This window comes from Pongo abelii, chromosome 13 (assembly GCF_028885655.2).
Source record: "Pongo abelii isolate AG06213 chromosome 13, NHGRI_mPonAbe1-v2.0_pri, whole genome shotgun sequence".
NCBI classification, from domain to species: domain Eukaryota; kingdom Metazoa; phylum Chordata; class Mammalia; order Primates; family Hominidae; genus Pongo; species Pongo abelii.
Window position 1 is genome coordinate 88,224,758 of NC_071998.2, and position 24,365 is coordinate 88,249,122.

A 24,365-nucleotide genomic window follows, 5' to 3' on the forward strand; every position below is an offset into this window, starting at 1 on the left:
AAATTCTGTAAACATTCTGCTAAGTGAAAGAGCCAGTCAGAAAGGACTTCATATTGTATGACTCTATGTATATAAAATATGCAGACCATGCAAATCTATGGAGACAAAAGTGGATGGTGGTTGCCTACAACTGGGGTAGGTGGAGAGACATGGAGTGGGGTTGCAGTCATGGCTAAGAGATGTGGGGTTGCTTTTCAGAGTGGTGAAAATGTTCTAGCATTGATTGTGCTAATGACCACACAACACTGTGAATATACTAACAGACACTGAGTTGTACATTTTAAATGGTTGAACTGCCTGGCATGTGAATTATCTCTCAGTGAAACTGTTTTTAAAATCCCATGGTAGGATCCAGATAATTTTCTGAGCTCTCTATTTTGGATGTACATACTCTATTAGATCTGAGTATTTCTACGCCATTACAGTATATTTTAAATGAAAGGAAGATGAAGGCAATGCCTAACTTTTCAAGTAGTTTGTAAATTAACCTAAAACGTGTGCATTTCAAAGAACAGTATGATGGCCTTTCTGTACGAGTTAACCTAGAATCCATGAAATGAATAGGCACAGCTTCTATGTCCATTCACAAAAGTGAAGAAATAAGACAACTTTCTGGAATATTCCATTAAACATTCTCTTCTGACTTAATCTGGCTTGCCTTACCAAGGCATTAAGGAAATTATCTAAAAATACTGTTTAACAGAAAAAAAGTCAATTTTCTGTGAGGAATGATGTATCATTCTCAACTTTCCCAAGAGTAGATATTGTAAGAGAAAACATATACAACTATTTTTCAAAATGGCAGAACAAGAGCCAGAGTTGAAAAAGTACGTTATAAAGATAATAAAATGATAATGATCAATTATAATGAAAATACAAAATCAAGCTGTCCACTGAAATTAGTATCCTAAAACACTTTATATTATTCAACCAGCTACAGATTAACTGTCTACATGTTAAATTCCATCCATACTTGACTTTCTACTTGAAATAATTTCTTCTTTGAAGCCCCTGTCTCATCCAAATTAATATGACAATATGATGTACCTTCCAGTGGAGACTCTGACACGGAAAATTGTTTAAGGTGATCAGCCAGTTCTTCTTGAAGTTGTCTTACAATCACCTGACAAAATATTTTTGTTACCAATTTTATAAAGTACCTTATTATTAAATTACGTTAATAATATTTCACTCTAGCATACATACTTTGAAAATTATTACCACACACACAGATTCACTTTCTTTCCCTTATATGTACACTTTCTTCTTTACTACTGAATTCAGTGAGGGACATAGAAGGTGTTATCTTCCCGCCAAATCGTATTCTCTTACATGACAGATTGAATCAGCCCACTATTCATTCACCTTAGACCCTCAACTCAACCTGAGTGCCTCACATATTCCGTCACCTGTTGAAATCCTTCCAACAGATTCCTATCTCAGAATAAAAGTAAAATTCCAACGGCCTTCAAGGCCCTAGGTAACATGGCCTCTACCTCCCTCCCTGACCTCAGCTCCTACAACTCTGTCGTGTACTCACTTCATTCCCACTCTCCGTGAACTCTGCCGCCCCTCATTAGTCTGAAAATGGGGATTCAATGTCAAACTCATAAATCACAGACAGCTACAAGTATCTTTGTACTGGACAAAGTTATATCCAAATGATAGTCATTGAGACTTAAAATGTAAATTATGAGCTAATTATTCATAAAAATATTCAAAGTAAATTATAAATACCTACCAGTGGAAACATTACATCAAAGATCTTTTGCTAAAATTTACCACATTTATTCCAAATTGGATTTTACAACAAGTAGAAGTCTTTAAAATACTAAGTGGTCAGAAAAATACATAATGTGAGACTGACATATTTTCAGACTTAAGTCACATTGGTATGAATCAAAACAAAGTTATACCAACTAAAATACATAAAAGAGAGAGCCACTGAAGGAAAAGCATCACAAGACACTGCAACACACTTCAGTTCATCTGGGAAATCTAGAATTAAGTGTCAAAGCGGCTTACTTAATTGAATCTTAATTTCAAAATATACATTTCAGGTACAAGCATTTCCACTTACCCTCTTCATTATGGTCTTAAAATGTGGCAACATAAAGACATTACATTTATTATTTCAGTAGTATAAGACTACATACCTTATCAACAATGCTCTGTACCTACTAAAATTTCATAGGTGACATAACGTCTTTACTCAAAGGAAAGCATCTGTCAGCTCCACCTTTTATTTCCTGGAAACAAAGTATGTTTCCAAGCTGATACAGTAAACCCTTTTTTTGGTTTATTAAAACAGCTTCGTTGAAATATGATTTTTATTAAAACAGATTTGTTGAAATATGATTTATAGAATTTATCTGTTTTAACAAACAGTTCAAAGATTTTTAGTAAATTTACTGTGTTGTGCAACCATCTCTACAATTCAACTTTAGAACATTTTCATCACTCCAGGACAATCCCTCATGCCCATTAGCAGTCACGACCCACTTCCAGCCCCAGGGCTACACAAACATTAATCTTCTTTCTGTCCCTATACCTGTATTTCCTGGATGATTCATGTAAATGGAATTATAAAGTATGGTAAACACATTTTCATCTATTTATTTTTATATTGAACTAGTTTCAACATATAGCCAGAATGAAATGTTTAAATTTTCTTTCCAGAAGGTTATAAATAGTTTTCTTCATACTTCCTTCTCCTTCTGCTTCTTCTTTTTCATACTGAAAGTTTTTCTTTTAAATAATTACATTCATTCATTAATTCCATATTTTTTTCTTCTAGAAGATCTTCCTTTCCATTCTCGACAGCCTCGTTGTATATTAATGACTATCTCTTCATTATTGCCTTCCTTATGAGCATCCTCTAGTTGTTGTTCAAGCAAGAGATTTTTGAGTTCATGTTGACATATTCTCACCTCTAAAGAGTTCTGCTTCAAGTGGATTGACTCTCCTTAGCTTCCTCATTTGGATGCATCTCCTTCATTTCCTTTATGTGATGCTGTGCTTGCTTTAGGTCCAGCTGTACACTTTCTAAAGCCAATGTCTTTTCCCTGAGAGCATCTCTTGTCTCATGCAGCTTAGCTTTTAAGGTACTGAACTTCACCCGAGCTTTAGAAAGTTGTTTAGTAAGCAACTCATTCTTATCTGTTAGTTGAGAAATATCAGAATCCATTTTTTCTTGTCCAGAAACATCATCTGCTGTCTGTAAAACTAGTTCTAGGTCTTTTCTTTCCAAAATTTCATTGTACTCATTTATAGCAGTGGCCAGGCTAGAATGGAGGGATTTGACTTCAGCTTCTAGTCTTTCTTTGTTGTGTTTTTCTTTCTCCAATTTTGAATTCAGCCTTGAATTCTCAGCTTTCAGATCATTGAACTCTTGTGAATACTGGGCCATTGTTTTTGTTATCATTTCTTCATTGAGTCTTACACTCTTTTCAAAGTTAGCATTTATTTCTGTAATACTTTTAATTTCATGAATATATTCTTTTTCCTTTCTGAGACTGTCATTTTTTATTGAGTATAATTCCTGTTTGAGCATGGCAATGTCTCTCTTCAACATATAATTTCCATACATCCCATCCTTCTTTTTTCCATAACTTTGAGAATCCTAAATAAAACAAAAGAAATGTTTAGCTAGCACTCAGTAAAACAACATATGATGGTTATTTCTGAAGTGAAAGAACAACCTGTACATTCATGCAATTAAAAGTTGCTGTAAGTGGATATCCAACTGGAGAAAAAGTTAAAGCAAAACCTTAAACCTTAGAGAACATACATTTCAAAAAGTTCAAAAATTTATTTGAAGTCAATGAATCTATAAAATACACACACACACACACACACACACACACTCTAGAGAATTTTTAAGAATATCAGAATTGGAAAAGCCTTTCTCTGAATCACAACAAACTCAAAGCATGAAGTTGTTAAAAAATTTGACTAAATTAAAATCTTGGAAAAAGAAAATTGCATTTATACTCTGATATCTAACCCAGACACCACCCTATAGTAAGAGCTTTACCTCCACATCTATTTGGACAGATAAAATCTCTCAAAGTTTTAAAAGTTCTGTTTCCCTGATCATATTCTATTGTGATTTGACAATAGAATAAATATATAAGCAAGCTGCAGGATTTTTCTCTGGGCTTCTGACTCTACTTCCAGTTCTCCATCAAATCACAGTTACTTCTATGGTGTGAATATATCAACACAAAAACAGAGTAACAAAAAGACACAGGCATAAAATGTGTCTTCTGCCTTTGTCACCTGGATTCTCCATGGAATAGCCAGATTGAGAGGATGTGACCTTGTGGGTCTTCAGAAACAGAAAAGCTTTCCCTTTTCTGAACTAAGCTTATTTTTTCCTTTGGATCCTGGGATACCAAAAAAGTGAAGGCGCTCACTGAAATAGAGGAACCAAAGTTTGCCACAACACAAGGAGCCGAGTGAAACTGCTGAGTTGCTAGTGCAGAATCCTGGAAAATGAGATGTTCCTCAAGTTTACATTCAATTACCACAAAAGTTTATAGCTGGAAGATATACAGTAGAGTTGTCCACTCTAGCCCCATTATCTACTTGATAATGGAAGTAAAACCAAGAAATATTAAGTAACTCATCCAAAGCTCCTAAGGTGGCATTACCTAGTATTTCATGGCATCAAAAGGGAAGATACAATTACATATTGCTGAATTACATAAATTACCAGATAAATACATCAAATTTGTCAAATAAATTAAAAGTGTGACTTTGGCAAAGCAATTCAATGGCTCAGAGGGTGGTGGGGAGCCTCATCTGCTTTTACTTTGAAAGAGGAAAATCTCTAGATTTTTGTCTATCTTTAGAACAAAATGTACAGAACTCAGCCTTCTACTATAGAGTCAAATGCTAAATTTTTGGCTGAGGAGTTATGCTACTTATATGATAAAATCATACATGCTAAAACCTACCATATTTTATTAAACAACATCATGTAAAAGTCTGATTCAACGAAACATTGGAGAGTGGTGATTTTCTTAAATATATGAAAGTATATATATTTGTTTCCAAAAACATTTAAAGTGGCCATGATGGAAGTATAAGTTTAAACAGTTTGAGTCAAACAGATAAACTTGCATGCATGAAGGCACATTAAACAGACTTGTTTGGCTGGGAATATTTGTCGCAACTCTCAAGGTCAGATACATTTTCATGTCTCTTCTCAGTCATTGCTTCCCTCCCACTGTATTACCATTTTGTCATTTAAATAAATGTAATTCATCTTTAAATGAATTTAGAAAAAAGAATCTAGACATTATTTCTTTAGCAATTTCCCTTATGCTTATCTGGTTCAGAAGGTCACATGGTATATGGCTAAATAATTTTCCCAGCCCATATGCCACCTGGAAGACTCACAGTGAGACTTAGGTTGATGAATGAGCAAAGATTATAAGAATGTTTTCCAGAACCGTCATTTAGATAGCAGCATTAATCTACTTTGACACATAATTACACATTTAGGTAACCCCACTGTAACTATACACATGAGATTTTCTTCAGTAGAAAACCAGAACGAATCAGATAACTTACAATAAGAGAAGCAGCAAGGGAACCGCTTTCTTTTTATAGTTGAAATTTTTTCTTCAAAGCCAGGAACTCTACTTGTAACAAGCCCATCTCATTCTTAAGCCTTTGCATATCTTGCTGTAAGTCTTCTTCTAGATATGCTTTTGATGTTCTGTCACTATGTGGTGGAGAATAGCTCACATTTTTAAATTCAGGTTTCATGCTTTTATAGATATTAGCAGTGGGACTGTCATATGTGGGTCCCTGAAACACACTTGCCAAACACCTAAGCTTTAGAAGAGCTTCTAAGTTCCATATGGCTTGTGGAACAAGTGCTGTATTGGTTTTCAGTTTTTGTAAGTGTCTGTAACAGCAGAAATACTGTAGCTTTCTATTTGTATCACATGCTTCCATTCTTTGGAGTGAGCAAACCACAAATCAAAAAGACTTTTTGGATCTCCAGACTGAGGCCAATGTCTAATGACTAATTTCCAATCTGTGGTATTTTGGGTTATATTTTCTTGTATTTGCATATCAAACTCTTGGTCTTTTTTCATTTCAGCCATAACTACTGGGTTCCTTAATTTTTCAATTTCTGTACCATTACAACAATTCTCTTCTTCATCTCTGTGAGAAACAGGCTACATGTCTGCTTTGTTATAATTTTTATAGTCTGATCTATTTTCATTTGAATAAAGCTTAGAAGATGACTGGCAAGTGTGTTGGAGGGACCCAGAGTATAAATGCAATGACAAGACCTGAGTGAGATGGGCTCCTTCTGTTCAGGCAATGCCTAGAATACCACAGAGTTAGACACTCCAGGTGCATCTGCTTCCTCACCATCAGGGATAGGATTCATCAGATTATGGGGTACTCCCTTTAAGTTTGTCTCTCCTTAAAGTTACAATGTAAGAGCTCTTCCTCAGGACAAACAGTAATTCTGGATTTTTCAAAACTTTCACCAATCTTCAGTTGAACTTTTTTGCAATGAAATTTTTTTTATTTTTATTTTTATTTTTTGAGATGGACTTTCACTCTTGTTGCTCAGCTGGAGTGCAATGGCATGATCTTGGCTCAACACAACCTCTGCCTCCCAGGTTCAAGCAATTCTCCTGCCTCAGTCTCCTGAGTAGCTGGGATTACAGGCATGCACCACCACACCTGGCTAATTTTGTATTTTTAGTAGAGACAGGGTTTCTCCATATTGGTCAGGCTGGTCTTGAACTCCCGACCTCAGGTGATCCACCCGCCTCAGCCTCCCAAAGTGCTGGGATTACAGGTGTGAGCCACTGCGCCCGGCATTGTAATGAATTTTAAAGAAAGTCCCGAATATATAGATATATCCTCTTTATTACAATTCTTACTCAGTTCTGGTTCTTGAGGCATTTTTTTTGCAGGTCCAAAAGTAGAAAATTAATTTGCTTCTTTTGTTTCTCAGATGTCTTTTCTGACAGGGTGCATGTTTTAAAATTAATTTTATTCTAAATTAAGTATGAACAAAGAAAAAAATAGAAAATAATTAAAATTGAACTGTGAAACTTAATCTATGTTTTACTACCCCTAAGTTACTAGATTATAACTAAGAAGTAAGAAATAATTTGCCTTGGCTTAATATAGGAGAAAAACATGAACCAGGAAGCTTAACTCTGTTTGGAGTAAACTTAATTCATTATCAATTAAATCTGACAGAAATGGGTTCACAGATGATATGTAGTATTCTAAAGGCTTTCTCTCTTGAAAAGATTTTTACCTCAGCATACCCTAAATAGTGAACCCCTACAGTGAATTCATATTTCTGAGGATTAACTAAAGATTAGGCAAATGTTAAATTATTCGAAACCAAAATGAATACCAATCAGGAAGAAAAGAAAATTTTTAGATTCTACTTCAAATGTTATACTGTAATATGATGGTGTTATCTAGATAGGTTATCTGCGTATATCCAGGTCTAATATATTCTAAGCTCCACTAGTGACAGTGGGTTAAAAATTTTAATAGCATTTTCTATTTATGTAAACAACAAGAAAGTTATTGTTTGTACACTGACGCCAAAGTCTCATTCTGGAAGGCATAATTCTCTCAATAGGCAGTTGGGTTGCTTTTATGACCCCATCCTCTCCCTGAACATAGACACCGAAGGCAACCAGAAACCGAAAAACAGATGAAGCCTTTAACCTCAGCACTGGTGACCGGCAACATAAAACTGCAAAGTTTGAACTACTGGGAATGATGACTCCTTTAACATGAGGTGAACTCAGTGGCCATCACTGTTCAATTGTTCATAATTTCTCTTGCTTAGTAATACAACTCAATTTTTGATGTTACCTTCTTTATCATGAAGAAGGTTATAAAAATAAAAGAGCAAAGAGAGTTCTGGAAATTTCTGGCCTCAATTCCAAGGGTACAGATAGCTATGAGTTACTACAGACTATAAGAATATTTTAAATTTTATAACAGGCTAAATTGTTTTAAATTCAGTATGAAATTATGCTCTGTTGGATTCTAAAAGGATAGTCTAAAAGGTCACTTCTTGGACTATGCTATGTTATTAAAGAAAAACAAACAAACAAACCAATATTAAACCAGAAATTTAAATTGTTACATACCTGTGGCTGTTTATTTTCACTCCTTTCAAGCCTTTCTTGCTTTTCCTCTGAAGCCACTTTTAAGTTGTGTTCTGCTGACAAATCCATATGTTTAGTTAAAATGAATGACTTAAAATAAAGACTATCATCTTTATAAAAATTGATACAAAACAACATATACTTTTATAAATTGAGAGTTTAAATGAAGCTTAATGTTTACTGGAATATTTACATTTTTAAGAAACACTTCCAATTATCTAAAACTTTAACAAACCACTTGGGGAGACACTAGATATCAGCAGGTTCAAGCCACGCAAAAGTCTCAGGGTCATCCAAAAATTATTCCACCCAATATAAAAAAAAAAAACTGCTGGAAACAAAACAAAATTTAAAAATACAGTAAAAACATATAAAGTAACACTTAACTATTCTCTACTTCATAATAGTATCTTTTTAACAACATGCTAAGTAAGTTGTTATTTACTAATAATTTGCAAAATTTTTGTTACCGTTACATCTTTATAGTGTACACCCTGTTTTTTATATCTGAAATTTTTTCCTCTACTATTCTGACAAATTTATTTTTGTGTTTTAAGACTCAGAATGCAGGCTGGGTACAGTAGCTCACACCTGTAATCCCAGCACTTTGGAAGGTCCAGGTGGGATAACTGCTTGAAGCCAGGAGTTTAGGACCAGCCTGGAGACTATAGTGAAACCCTGACTCTATAGAAAATTTGCCAGTGATGGTGGTGTGTGCCTGTAGTCCCAGCTACTCAAGAGGTTGAGGCAAGAGGATCCCTTAAGCCCAGGAGTTTCAGTTTGCAGTAAGTCTCGATCATGCCATTGCACTCCACCCTGGGTGACAGAGTAAGAACTTGTTTCCAAAAACAGAAAAAGAAAAAAGGAAAAAAGGCTCAAAATGCCTTGTGAAGTCCTCCCTGAATCTGGCTATCTTTCTCCACATACACAGGTGTCTCCTTCCTAGGGGTTCCCTTAGTACTTTGTCCATTTTTCTAGTGTCATTTCACCATCTGAGCTGCACATCAGCTCTTTGCATGTCTATTCCCTTTGTTGCTAGACTGTAGCGATCATCTTTGTATAAACAGTCTTTATTTTACTAAATATTTATTGAGTTCCTGCTAAGTGGTAGGCACTGGGGTTTAAAGAATGAGAATAAAAGCTGTCAGGGATGGCTTTTCTAGAGATCATGCCTGACCTGAGACTTAGACAGTGAGGTTCACCAGAATAAAAGAGGCAGAGGGCAGCAATGATAACACATGCCAGGCAGTGGCAAGAGAGGGAGAGAAGCCTCCCAGAGCGTATGTATTTATCTACGTGAGAAGGATGGTGACAGAGGCATCACCAGCAGCTCAGTAACGCCAGAAAAAGGGGCAGACAGAGAAAGGGCTGCAGATGAAGATGAAGCCAGTTTCTGAAAGCCTTATATAAATCAAGTATTACTGTCGTTTCTTAAATTTTTTTAAAAAGCAAAACAAATTAGAAAAGCATAATTGCAAGAAAAAGACCAACATTTTATTTGATCATATCTTATCTTATTTGACTTGATTTTTCTTAGAGATGGGGTCTCACTCTGCCACCCAGGCTACAGTGTAATGTTGCTATCATAGCTAACTGCAGGCTCAAACTTCTAGGCTCAAGTAATTCTCCTGCTTCAGCCTCCCAAGTAGCTGGGATCAGAGGTGCAGAACACTACATCCAGCTACAGTTTTTGAAAAAATAGTCACAGGGTCTGGTGATGTTGCCCAGGTTGCTGGACCTCCAAGCCTCAAGGGATGCTTCTATCTCAGCCTCCAACACTGACAAGATTACAGGCAGGAGCCACCATCCCCGGCAACACCAATATTTTCAAATGAATAAACTGGAGCTCTATCATTTTATCTTATCATGGATGGGTGAAAACCTTGTAATAGACTCATGTACTCCATGGATTTGTGACAAGGAAACTATAGCATTAACTATGGCTGAAGCTTCCCTTGTCTCCCAGTCTCTTTACATGGTTAAGAGTGGAGATACTCAAGTGTCTTACATTTTGCACCTTCTTTTCTTTTTTTCAAATTTGCAGGCTTCATAGCTGCTGTTTCTGTCAAAAAGGCAAGCTTCTTAGATATTCCTTCTGGAAAACATCATCCCTCTGCCTCCTTACCTGGCAAAGTTTCACTTACTCTGCATGCTTACCCTAAATCCTACCCATTTTTTTTTAGAAGCTTGCACTCATCAACACAAATTTAAAAGTGAATGGCATCTAATGAACATAATAAATACCTAGTAAATAATAACTATATGCTCCCAGGTGACATCTATCCTCCATCTACCCTCTACATAATGGGTCAGCACACTGCAGACCACAGGCCAAATCCTGCCTACCATATGTTTTTTCTCAATGAAGTTTTATGAGAGTACAGTCATGCCTATTCACTGACATGCTACCCATGACTGCTTTCACACTACAATGCCAGGGTTGAGTAGCTACAACAGAGACCACATGGCCTTCAGCTGCTTAAATCATTCTTGAAAAAGAGAGAGAGAGAGAGAGACCACATGGCCTAAAATATTTCCTATTTGGCCCTTTACAGAAACAGCTTGCCAATCCCTGCTTTATACCCTCAACAGAATGCCCTATATCTCGAATTGAATCTAATGCCCCCCCTGCTTATAATTTTCCAATGAATTTCTAGAGCAAACACTGCTGGCTCCCTACCCAAGAGCAGTTCCTTGTTGTTTCTTGCTGGAGAATCACAAATCTATTTGGGTATTTATTATCCCAATACCTCTCCCTCCTCAGCTTCAAAAGATAAGTCATTATTCTAAGCTAATCACATAACTACATTTGCTTTCCCAGTGCCTGGTTTAGGAATGAGTATGTGGTGTGACCCAGCTAATAAAATATTACAGAAAGGGCTGAGCACGGTGGCTCATGTCTGTAATCCCAGCACTTTGGGAGGCCGAGGCAGGTGGATCAAGAGGTCAAGAGACTGAGACCATCCTGGCCAATATGGTGAAACCCCATCTCTACTAAAAATACAAAAATTACCTGGGCGTGGTTGCATGTGCCTGTTGTCCCAGCTCCTCGGGAAGCTAATGCAGGAGAATTGCTTGAACCTGGGAGGTGGAGGCTGCAGTGATCTGAGATCATGCCACTAGACTCCAGACTGGTGATAGAGTGAGACTACATCCCCGAAGGAAAAAAAAAAATTACAAAAAGACCCCTGCAAGTTTTCTCCCAATTTAAGGCACATGTGAAGAAAAGCAGCCCTTCCAGCCTTTAGATACTGTCTTGTGAGAACATGATGTTTGGAGCTGTTGCTAAGTAGCCAACCATGAAGGGAGACATGAACAAGACACTGCCAACAGCATAGCTGAAAGAGGAACAAGTGGGATCCAATAATATCACCCGACAACCAAAAAAAGTCTGGTTCTTATGGTTTTGGCCACTGTTAGGTCTTCTAGTATTTTGCAGCCAAAAGCATTCTACCTCAGAAGTTTCCCCTGGCCTACAGGATAAGATCTACTCATTCCTATACTATTAAAAGTCTTTTATTGAACTGGTTTCTAGACACAGGTAAAACAACAACAAAGTCTTTCCTAAGCTTGCCTTCACTGACATATACTAAACATAATAAATATATAATAAATAATAACTATAAGCTATTTTCACCTCATTACCAAGCACTCCATATTTTTTTTTGCACTAGTAAATTTGAACTGCTCATAAACTCTACAAAGTTCACTCAGGTGTCCTACATTTTGAACTTGCTCCTTGTGTTTTAAAACTTTCATTCTTCGTGGCTGCTGCTTCTGTCAAACGTGCAAGCTTGTTAGATACTCTTTCTGCCAAGCATCATCCCTCTGCCTCCTTACCTGGCAAAGTTCCACTCACTCTACACACTTACCCCAAATCCTACCCACATTTTAGAAGATTGCATTCATCACCACAAACGTAAACATGCCTGGCACATACTGAACATGATACATATGTAATAAATAACTATAAGCTCCCAGATGACACTGGACACACAGTAACCACTATTTCAGGTAATAAATAAAATAAATAACAGTAGTAATAACAATCTCCTAACTCTAGTTTTTAAATGCATTTCGTAACATTGGAAAAATACTTAGTCTGTAACAGATACATGATAGTTATTATTTAAGTGGACAAGTATTTGAATGAATTAAAATACTTTTCTTAAAAATTCTGTTGAAAAAACACAAAAATTAAATAGTTATCTATATTCTGAGTACCTTAAAGACAAAAACTATGTCAATTCCATCTTTCTCTCCTGCAATTTGCCAAACCTAACTTATAGAAGTGGTTTGATAAATATGTACTAAATTAAAGGTGTCTTTATATAGTTCAGATTGTACAATGCATTAGGTGTTATATTTTTGTTATTGTGAACCATTTTTATAATTTTATTATAATTTTTTGAGCCTAGAGTTTGGCTATTGGAATATTTATTATGATTATCTCTTGCCTAATGGTAACAGAGTAACTTTTTTTTTTTTTTTTTTTTTTGAGATGGAATCTTGCTCTGTCAACCAGGCTGAAGTGCAGTGGTGCATTCTCGGCTCACTGCAACCTCCACCTCCTGGGTTCAAGCAATTCTCCTGCCTCAGCCTCCCGAGTAGTTGGGAATACAGGTGCCCACTCCCATGCCTGGCTAATTTTTGTACTTTTAGTAGAGATAGGGTTTCACCATGTTGGCCAGGCTGGTCTCAAACTCCTGACCTCAAGTGATCTGCCTTCCTTGGCCTCCCATGTGCTGGGATTACACATGAGCCACCACGCCCAGCCTGGTAACAGATTATTTTGTTCCAATAAAATTACTATTATTATGATAATTATCCAGCACATAAAAAAACACAGCTTGTTCTAAGAAGTGACTATATCTCATGAAGTTCCAACTTATGGTGAATAAATTTAAAATAGACCTTGTTTGTATAAGAATATGTAACATAACTTCTGCTTCTTGGAAAGGAATTACTTTTCTGTCTTCTGCATTCAGTAGGTATCTTCAAACATAATCTTCTATTTGTATGGGTGCACACTGGCTCCATTTTATGATTCTTATTGCCATTTGTTTATGGTATCAGAAAGGGATTTTTGAATTCCTAGTTCTAAAGACAGTTACTTTCTTAATGACACAAATTCCTGTGTAATGCAGTTGACTCTTGAACAACAAGAGTTTGAACTGCAAGGGTCCACTTATATGCAGATTTTTCTTCTGCTTCTGCAACCCAGAGACAGCAAAACCAACCATTTTCTTCCTCCTCAGCCTAATCAACCTGAAGATGATAAAGATGAAGACCTTTGGGAGGATTCACTTATGTTTATGAATAGTAAGTATATTTTTTCTTTTCTATGATTTTCTTTATAACAGCTTCATTTCTCTAGCTTACTTTATTCTAAAAGCATAGTATGTAATAATGCAACACATACAAATACATGTTCACTGACTGTTTATTTTATCACTAAAGTTTCCAGTCAGTGGTAGGTTATTAGTAGTTACGTTTGGAAGAAGTCAAAGTTATACTCAGATTTTCAACTCCACAGGGATCAGAGTCCCTAACCCCCACAATATTCAAGAATCAACTGTAATTAACATTTATTTACTAAATGCAAACCATTTACTATAAAAATTAAATAGAAGATTCATTTGCATAACAAGTCCAATTTGTAACAATGTAATTATAGAGGAAAATGCAACATATTAACTTAATCTAATTTCTTATTTATATTAATACAAAAATATGTAGAATTTCAGGGATCATAAGTAGGTAAATGAATTTTTTCAGACAATACTGTTTGAGACTGAGAATTAGCTACAACTAACTTCTTAAATAACTCTGAATTCTAAACTAAAGAAATTTAAAAAACTTATATATAAACATATATATTTTAAACTGCTCTTTTATGATTAAAAATATGTAATCTTACTTTTTTTGTTTTCTTTGGAGATAGAGTCTTGCTTTTCCATCCAGGCTGGAGTGCAGTGGTGCAATCTCAGCTCACTGCAACCTCCACTTCCCGGGTTCAAGTGATTCTCCTGCCTCAGCCTCCCGAGTAGCTGGGATTACAGGTGCCCGCCATGACGCCCAGCTAATTTTTGTATTTTGAGTAGACATGGGTTTCACCATGTTAGCCAGACTGGTCTCAAAATCCTGACCTCAGGTGATCCACCCACCTCGGCCTCCCAAAGTGCTGGGATTACACGTATGAGCCACAATGCCTGGCCTGTAATTTTGCTTTTTTAAAATCAGTAAGATCACCAAGGGAAATCAGAAATTTATTATCAGAAGTCTTACCTTGATTGTCATTTCAAAGATGATTTTTAAGTATCTTATTTTTATGTTCCAAAATTTATTGTTGAATGCTATGCATAATAAATGTAATAAATAAAATTAGTATTTTAACAGTGATACAAAAAATCTTTACCAAACAGATTAAATTCTTAAAGCATTTCAGACAATATCAGAGCTAATATCAGAGCTCTAATGTCCAATACACTTTAAAATTTTAAGCTCTATAAACTTATTAAGCTTCTAATTAAAGAAGAAAAACAGGAAGTAGTCATAAACTGAGAAAAGAATAGCTCAGTAAATTAATTCTAGTTAGCTAGCTTAACAGCCTGGAAACTGTCCTGCATTCAGAGTAAGTCCTCACTCTGTAACCAATAGGTATTTTGTTTTCAGACCAGTTGCTTCTCTTAGGCTCCATGGCTTCTTCTAAAAAATAAAGATTTTACTACTTGACTTCACTAGGTCGTTAGGAGGATGTGATGAGATAACATGTTTAAATGTTCAGAGAAATAGTAAAGCAATGGAAAAATTTATTCTTGAACTGCATTGCTGAAACCATTTTGGAATCTCAAATAAAACCTGATGAGTGTTTTTCCATAAGTTCTAATATTTGAATGTTACAGTTTTCAGAGAATGTGCTAATTTTTGTTATATTAGTTCTATTCATTGTGGCTTGTAGTTCAGAGCATTTTAGCTAGTTCATAACTTGTAACTAAATTTATATATAAATATATTATTATCTCATTAAAACATATAACCTAATTGTCCCCTATTACTGAGCTCATCAATCACACCAAGGGCAGAAAACTAATAGGTGTCAAAACCCAGCTGGGACAACTACCATTCCTTCTCTACCTCCTCAAACTCAGAGCCAGCAGGTCTGTGTTAGAGGCTGCATCTTCTTGATCCTCTCCAACTGACATACAAGACAAAGTCCTGCTTGTATTGTTTTTCAGTTCCATGAAAGAGATGCAAGTTGATGTTTCCTCATTTCCAAGTCATGTACTAACAATATATTTGCATGTAACATCCCATGTGCTACTCAGCTCTGTTCTCATTTCACAGATCACCTTACATGAATACTTTTATAATGATCATAATAACAATTTCCATCTCGGGTGTCTCCTGTTTTGGTTTGACTCACATTGTTTCCTAGAAGCTAGTAAACAAATAGTCAAATGACCTTCTGGGGACTGTGCAACATGTGGAATGCTTTCTGAATTTGCGTGCCCTCCTTAGGCAGCAGGCATGCTTATCTGTTCTGTATTGATCCAATTTTAGAATATGTGCTGCTGAAACAAGTATAAAGCCCTGTTTTATACATGGATACTGATGAGTCATGGGTAAGGCTTAGCTCTGTTAAATCCAAATTACCTACTTTAGATACAGAGAATTGTATTGAATGACTTCTGTGAGGTAAAATTTTAAAAACTTGAGGTAGAGATGCAAGTATCCTGAGAGATTTTCATTATTATGGAAACACATTACTTGAGGGGCCAACTCCAAGTTGGTGCCCATTACTCTATTGAAGGATAATGTGGAACCTTCTGCTATCTAACAAAAGCTGCTACACAGGTCAGAAAAAAGCCTCAAGGTACAGATGTGATAACAAAAGGCAAAGGGACCTCTTCTCTCTTCTTGCAACATTATTTGAACATCCCTAACTGTTGAGTACAATCCCAATTAATATTTGCTAGAGAAAAAATGGACACTGGTCTCAAAGGATAACATACCATGAAGGTATAGGCTAAGCCTAGCCAAGAGGTGGGCTACAAATAAGATTTTTAATGTTGGGGGAAGGTCAATTTACTCACTATGTGTGTGGGTAGAGCCAGGAGGCCTCACTGCCAGAGCAGGGTGCTGGGAACAATGGCTAAGCCTATGTACATGAATTAAATAACACTGTAGCTGTGGGCTGGGTGCGGTGACTCACGCCTGTAATCACAGCACTTTGGAAGGCCGAGATAGGTGGATCATGAGGTCAGGAGATTGAGACCATCCTGGCTAACATGGTGAAACCCTGTCTCTACTAAAAATACAAAAAAAAAATTAGCCAGGGTTGGTGGTGGGCGCCTGTAGTCCCAGTTACTTGGGAGGCTGAGGCAGGAGGATGGCATGAACCTGGGAGGGGGAGCTTACAGTGAGCTGAGATTGTGCCACTGCACTCCAGCCTGGGCGACTGAGCAAGACTCCGTCTCAAAAAAACAAAACAAAACAAAACAAAACAAAACAAAACAAAACAAAACACTATAGCTGTGGACTCTGTGTGTGAGTCACCATATAGAGTGATGGATCTGAGTCAGTAAGGGCATTCTGGTGGCAAAAGTCAATCATTACCAGATTGCAGGACCAGTTACAATGGCAGCAATAGAGCAAGTGAATCAATGGAAACAACAGAATGATTAGAATGGCCTTTCCCCCCCTTCTTCTGACTTGTAAAGCAAGATTGTCTTCCTTGGGCTTAGGGAACCCCTTAGCTTTTTGAAAAATTCAAAGGAGGAAGGCATAGGAGATGGCCCCAGGGGATAATACAAGATTTTCTGCTAAAGTGGATATTTCAAGACCCAATAACTAATTAGAAAAGTCAGGCCAGGCATGGTGGCCAGCAGTTTGCGAGGCCAAGGGAGGAGAATCACTTGAGCTCAGGAACATGAGTAACATAGTGAGATGTTGTCTCAAAAACAAAAAAGAAAGAAAGAAAGAAAGAAAGAAAAAGTAAAAGATGTGACATTATTTCTATCTCACATATAAGGGTTATACTTGGAATAAAATGAACAACACTGAGATCCCTAGGGATAAAGGTCTTTAAAAGTCCGGAAAGAATCTTGCACTCATTGCTACTTCTAACTAGTCTAGATTTCTGTTTGATTTCTGGCTAAAAAGTGGACTAACTTGTTGCCATTCCAAACTACATCAAACAAATTATGAAGTCACCTAATATATAAGATGCAATAGTTGTATTTATTTTAAACCTTAATTTAGTATTAACCGGTCTTTTAATATAAGCACATACCTTCTCAAATCACAACAAACAGCATAATCCTCGGCCATTTGGCCAAACATGTCTTGAGAAAAGATATTTATATTTTGTTGAAGGAGGAGGCTGATGATACTTGATGAGCTATGCTGTACTGCAAGCATGAGGGCTGTTCTAAAATAATAAAGAAATAACAGCACTCAAGAACTTTAATAAAGATATTTAATTGGCAAATTGGATACACTTTACCAATTTCATATCTTGCTTGTCAGGATAGACATAATAACCATTTACATGTACTAGCTTATGTGTATAAGCATCTTGGGTGCTCAAGTGTTCATCTTGGTAAATTACCACCAAGGCTAAAAGGCAGGGACAACAAGCAAGCTTCATGTTCTGTTGGGATATGACATAATACAAGTTGCTAATTTATAGTCCTTTGATGGCCAAGAAACTGTGCTGAGGTCACTTATCTAAAGTAGGCAAAGATTTAGATGAAGATTTTCCCGTTGCTTTCCTAGTCTGATATATTGTAATTCAAAGTCAGCTAGGGATCAAATAAGTAAGAGCTATCTGCAGACTGAAAACAACAGCAACAACAACAACAACAACAACAATAATAATAATAATAATAATGATAATGGTAATAGTAGTAGTTGTAAACTGAAAGTTAAAGTCTACACTTTATAAAATTAATAAAATACAAAACCCCTTTAGCTAATATAAGATTACAGGACCAAAAACATCAAATTACAAATAACAGTCTACAAGAGAAGATGAATCCTACCATATACTGTTTTTTATGTTGCTCAGTCCAAATAACTGCTTTCCTACCTAACTGACTATTCGTGTTATTTTTTACTATATGCCAATAATTATAAGTTTAATCTTATTAACATTTCTGACTTGAGTGACTCTTACCACTCTAGAACACTGAGGTTTTTAGAAAAAAAAAACCCAAAAACAAAAACTATTGCACCTTCTGAAATTGTCAACGGCATGTATATTTGCCTGGTTCTTCAATAAAAATTCCACCATATGCTGTCTCCCAGAATTTATAGCAAACAAAAGTGGAGTGTTTCCCTCCTGTAAAAAGCAAAAACAATTTATAATTCACAAAATTATGTATTTCTCAACTGAACTAAAAATCTTCCATAAGATGCTATGAACTTAAACATGCAATATAGAGAGAAAGTAAATGCAAAGCAGTCCCGTCCTTTTCACTCCTCTGTGCTTTCCCACACACTGCCTTGTGAACACCCCTCCTCTGCCTCCCCACATTAACTTCGGTCATCTCCAAAACTCCCTTTTTTCCCAGTCCCAAAAATCCTTGCTTCTGTCTCAGCATTTAGCACAGTACATTGTAATTATTTCATTGTTTCCCACTGAAACCAAGAGCTTATTGAGGGTAAGGGCTGTATCTTTTTTGTCTATAACCCTAAAACCTAAGACATAGTAGTGAATGCTTTAAGTTTTTAAAATAAATTAATGATCTAAATTATTATCTCTAGAGCAGTGTTTCTTAAACTATATTTCAAAGAATATTTGTTTTACCAGAAGAACTGTACCCCAACAAAAAGATTCCATGATCATCTGCATTTGAGAAGTATTATAAAACTGTATTACATGGCCAACAATCTAGAAATCCCTTGAAGTTTGCCTAATCTCAATTTGACAATACTTTTTGTGGCAAACATTAACATTTTAGGAACTAGAGTTTCAGGGATACAGTTGCCAGAGCTTCCCAATACAAGTGGCGGTTTCCTCTGGGTGGCACAAACTTGCTTGATTTACTTCTATCGATGGTGTCAGGATGCCAGTGTCAGGCACTCCTGCTCCAAAGGGGCCACTAAGGAAATGAGCTCTGAATTAAGAGAGATTGGCCTCAAATGCACTTCTTTTCCTTATTATTAAATAGTCCATGGGATTTTTTCCTAATACAAGAGGATAGATTTTTATCTTAACTCTTAGAAATCTCAGTATGTTCTGTGTAAGAGAGACTGGTTAAAAATTTTTGAAAACAAATATTAAAAAGCAAAGCTCAGTAAGAAATTCTATTCTCAATTATAATAATCCTGGGATGCTAATGCAACTTTACTTTTTAAATCCATTTGTATTGATTTCCATTTAAATTGCTATTTAACATTTTTTTTTACTTTAGGCAAAATATAAATCAGAAATAAAAATACAATGGCTTATCAAAAAAAGTTCTAATACTGATGTATAGGGCTTATTTCTAGCATAATAAAAGCCAGTAAGTCACTTGCATTTTTTTTCTTTTTTCTTTTTTTTTTTTTTAAATGGGGTCTCACACTGTCACCCAGGCTGGAGTGCAGTGGCATGATCTCCCCTCACTGCAAGCTCCACCTCCTGAGTTCATGCCATTCTCCTGCCTCAGCCTCCCAAGTAGCTGGAACTGCAGGTGCCTGCCACCACACCTGGTTAATTTTTTGTATTTTTAGTAGAGATGGGGTTTCACCGTGTTAGCCAGGATGGTCTCCATTTCCTGACCTTGTGATCTGTCCGCCTCGGCCTCCCAAGGTGCTGGGATTACAGGCATGAGCCATCGCACCCAGCCATCACTTGCATTTTTAAGGGACATTGCTGAGAAGAAAGATATAATGTCTGCAATATTCATAATCTATCCACTTCTCAGCAGGAATAACCTAAAAAGGCTTCTAGGCATTCTTATGAGCAGATGACTATTTGTGGTATAGATATAAAAAAAGAGTTAAAAAAACTTCTGAATTCTAAAATTCAACTCTATAATTGAGGGACTTACATAAACTATAGACTATATATTATGAACCAATATATGCTGTCTTGAAAACCTTGAAATCTTTATGAAAACATACTATAAAAAAGGAGTTGTAAACTCAAATACTTATAAGGATGAAGGAGGTTACCTAAGTAAGTGAAGTACTCAGGTGGGCACAGTAGCAAACTGGAGAATATGTGCCTCCTACAAAGGGCAACCTCTGCGCAGCAGACCAAGCAGTGATGTGGTTCAGGGAACACCAGATTTGATTCTTAAGCCTGAGGTCCAGATTTCTGCATGAGTCCACTAAAGTTTACATGTTGACTCAATTCAAAGAGGCAAAGAACAAATCTATATGCCACATTTAGACTATAGCCCTTGTGTTTTTATATTTGCTATGAATGTGTTGCTAAATGATTGTGTATAAACCAAGTATTTGCATGTGGAACTTTTTCTTTCTCTAGTATCATATGTTTAATAAAAAAACTCAGGCCCTGATATATACATAATAAAAATTGCTGTTAACACTCATAATACCCATCTCAAGAATTTTCCCAACATTTATTCATTTGCAATCTATGTGTATATAATTTTCCCAGATTGTTAACCAAATAGATAATTAGTTCATAGGAATGCTGAAACTAAATTATTAAAAGAATTCCTATTGTATTCTCACTGACTTCAAGGATTTCAGTGTTTAAAACTGACATCCTGATAATGCCAAAGCTCTATAAACTTAATAGACATACTGAGATAGTCCCTAATACAACTGCAACTGAAAAAAAAAAAAAGGTTCAAGATTTGCTACTGATCTAACTGAGAAAATCTCACTTGTAATGAACACTTGTTGACACATAATCGCTTGAGTGGTGACAAAGGAACATGAAATTGTGAAAGGGTCAGTCTCTACTTATTGAAAGATTACCCACAAGTAAATTGCTAAAAACTTTCTGAATGGCAGTGAATGATTCACGGTGGGAAGCAAAAGGTATTATTCTGTAAGCTGAGAGATATTGCCAATGATACTTCCTTTCACTTCCCAGTCACAAACGTAGAGAAAGACAGATAAGTCAGGTTAATGTTATTGGAAAAGAGAACTTTGAAGAAAGTAGCACCTATCAAATGCCAACTCTTTTAGAGATTTCTTATGTCTTTGAGATACGGGAATTTATATACTGCACTTATCTATTCTGTGCTTCTTAATCAGGAGTGTATTCGAACACTGAGGTTTTTTTCTTTTTTTCTCTTGTTGTTGTAAGAGACAAGAGTCTTATTATGTATATTTAGTAGAGATGGGGTTTCACCGTGTTAGCCAGGATGGTCTCCATCTCCTGACCTCGTGATCTGCCTGCCTCGGGCTGGACTAAAACTCCTAGGCTCAAGCAATCCTCCCACCTCAGCCTCCTGAGTAGCTGGGACTACAGGAACATGCCACTGTGCATAGCTTCAAGAAAATATTTTTAACCATACATGTTCAGAACTTATTAGATCTATTACATCAAAATCCTCAGGGGAAGCCTACACTTGTAGACTTTTAACAAAATTTCCCCAGGTTACTGTAATGTACAATTCTAGCTGAGAATTACTGCAGCAGACAATCACTTCAGTTTCATCTCTCATCCACACAGCCAATATCCTTTATTAGCTTGGGATGTGGCCAGAGAGAAGAGTATGAGATAGAGTTATGTATTAAAACTCCAGTTAATTTTCCTGGGTGTGGGTATAACAGGGACAAGTAAACTCAAAATCCCAGTTGATTTTGCTATTTATAAGCTGCTTATCTCCCACCTTCCCACCAAGATATTCTAGATTTGAAAGAAGAATTTACACTCTTAGCTAAGTGGCTGTTTTTGCCAGGATGAGTAGTAAGTCAGTTACTAATTTGTTCCACCATTTGCTGAAGTGTTTCTCACTTCATCACTGTATATTCACTGCCAATCTGGTTTCCTCAGAGTCCTCTAAAAATTAATCTTTAGGCAAGTTTCAGTCAGCTTTTTACCAAACCAAAAATGATTACCCCGAAGCTGAAGAGCGCTTTGTCTCAATACATAAACTGGAAAAACAACAAACTAAAAAACAAAACCTTTTCTTGGCATTTTCCCTCATTACCTAATTTCCAAGTGACCTGCATGTTTTTGATTGCTCTCCTTTTCCCTTCCTATTTTTCCCTCTTAAACCTTGCCCATGAAAGATACATCCATTTTTTTAGAAAACCAGCAGCAGCAGCAAGACTTCCATTTATTGTAAGTTGTTTTAGTTTTGAGTTTTTAGATAAAGCCTATTTCCAGGGCAATTTTTTTCCTGTGATGTTCTTACACTAATTAGAAAAAAAATACACCTGGGGTAGGAAATAAATACTTGAAAAGAAGTTTTACCATAACAAATTCACAAATACTTCCCATAAGTGCACTAAAATAGCTGTGCCCTCTAATGCTTCTTTAAAAGTATCAATATTTAAAATAAAATTTTAGACAATTAAGTTATTTCAAAACATTTTCATTCAGGAAAACTTGAGTTCCAAATATGAAAAATTGACTCTTACCTATGTCAATGTTAAAACAAACATTTTGAAAAGAAAGTTGATTGATCTGTACCTTGTTTAGTTCTTTAATATTTGCATGGTGGGAAAGCAGTTTTTCTGCCAGTGAAGTCCCCTTATTATACACAGCTTAATGGAGAGCAGTGTTGCTGTAGATACCCTAAATGTTTGGATTGGCACCGTGTTCCAGGAGAATAATGGCACAAGCCTCTTCCTAGCAGTGTACAGCCTATTAGTGTTGGATAAAAAATTAGACTATAAATTCTAATAATTCAAAATACATATTCCACAGGTTCCACCAACTAGCTATATTTAAATGAGACAAACTCATTTCAATTTGGTGGAAGAGCCAAGATGGCCGAATAGGAAGAGCTCCGGTCTACAGCTCCCAGTGTGAGCGATGCAGAAGACGGGTGATTTCTGCATTTCCATCTGAGGTACTGGGTTCATCTCAGTAGGGAGTGCCAGACAGTGGGCACAGGACAGTAGGTGCAGCGCACCATGCGCGAGCCAAAGCAGGGTGAGGCATTGCCTCACTCAGGAAGCGCAAGGGGTCAGGGAGTTCCCTTTCCTAGTCAAAGAACGGGGTGACAGACGGCACCTGGAAAATCGGGTCACTCCCACCCTAATACTGCGCTTTTCCAATGGGCTTAAAAAATGGCACACCAGGAGATTATATCCCGCACCTGGCTTGGAGGGTCCTACGCCCACGGAGTCTCGCTGATTGCTAGCACAGCAGTCTCAGATCAAACTGCAAGGCAGCAGCGAGGCCGGGGGAGGGGCGCCCGCCATTGCCCAGGCTTGCTTAGGTAAACAAAGCAGCTGGGAAGCTCGAACTGGGGTGGAGCCCACCACACTCAAGGAGGCCTGCCTGCCTCTGTAGGCTCCACCTCTGGGGGCAGGGCATGGACAAACAAAAAGACAGCAGTAACCTCTGCAGACTTAAATGTCCCTGTCTGACAGCTTTGAAGAGAGCAGTGGTTCTCCCAGCATGCAGCTGGAGATCTGAGAACGGGCAGACTGCCTCCTCAAGTGGGTCCCTGATCCCTGACACCCGAGCAGCCTAACTGGGAGGCACCCCCCAGTAGGGGCAGACTGACACCTCACATGGCCGGGTACTCCTCTGAGACAAAACTTCCAGAGGAATGATCAGACAGCAACATTCGCGGTTCATGAAAATCCGCTGTTCTGCAGCCACTGCTGCTGATACCCAGGCAAACAGAGTCTGGAGTGGACCTCTAGCAAACTCCAACAGACTTGCAGCTGAGGGTCCTGTCTGTTAGAAGGAAAACTAACAAACAGAAAGGACATCCACACCAAAAACCCATCTGTACATCACCATCATCAAAGACCAAAAGTAGATAAAACCACAAAGATGGGGAAAAAACGGAGCAGAAAAACTGGAAACTCTAAAAAGCAGAGCGCCTCTCCTCCTCCAAAGGAATGCAGTTCCTCACCAGCAACGGAACAAAGATGGACAGAGAATGACTTTGACAAGTTGAGAGAAGAAGGCTTCAGACGATCAAACTACTCTGAGCTACAGGAGGAAATTCAAACCAAAGACAAAGAAGTTGAAAACTTTGAAAAAAATTTAGAAGAATGTATAACTAGAATAACCAATACAGAGAA

At 36.9% G+C, this 24,365-nt stretch overlaps 1 non-coding gene and 1 pseudogene across 1 annotated transcript; both read right to left on the reverse strand.

Moving 5' to 3' along the window:
* The window catches only part of LOC100937122 (ankyrin repeat domain-containing protein 18B-like), a 50,830-nt pseudogene that overhangs the window by 17,106 nt on the left and 9,359 nt on the right, over positions 1-24,365 (reverse strand).
* On the reverse strand, positions 15,661-15,763 carry LOC112135010 (U6 spliceosomal RNA). Its single transcript, XR_002916331.1, has one exon. It is a non-coding gene; the product is annotated as a U6 spliceosomal RNA (small nuclear RNA).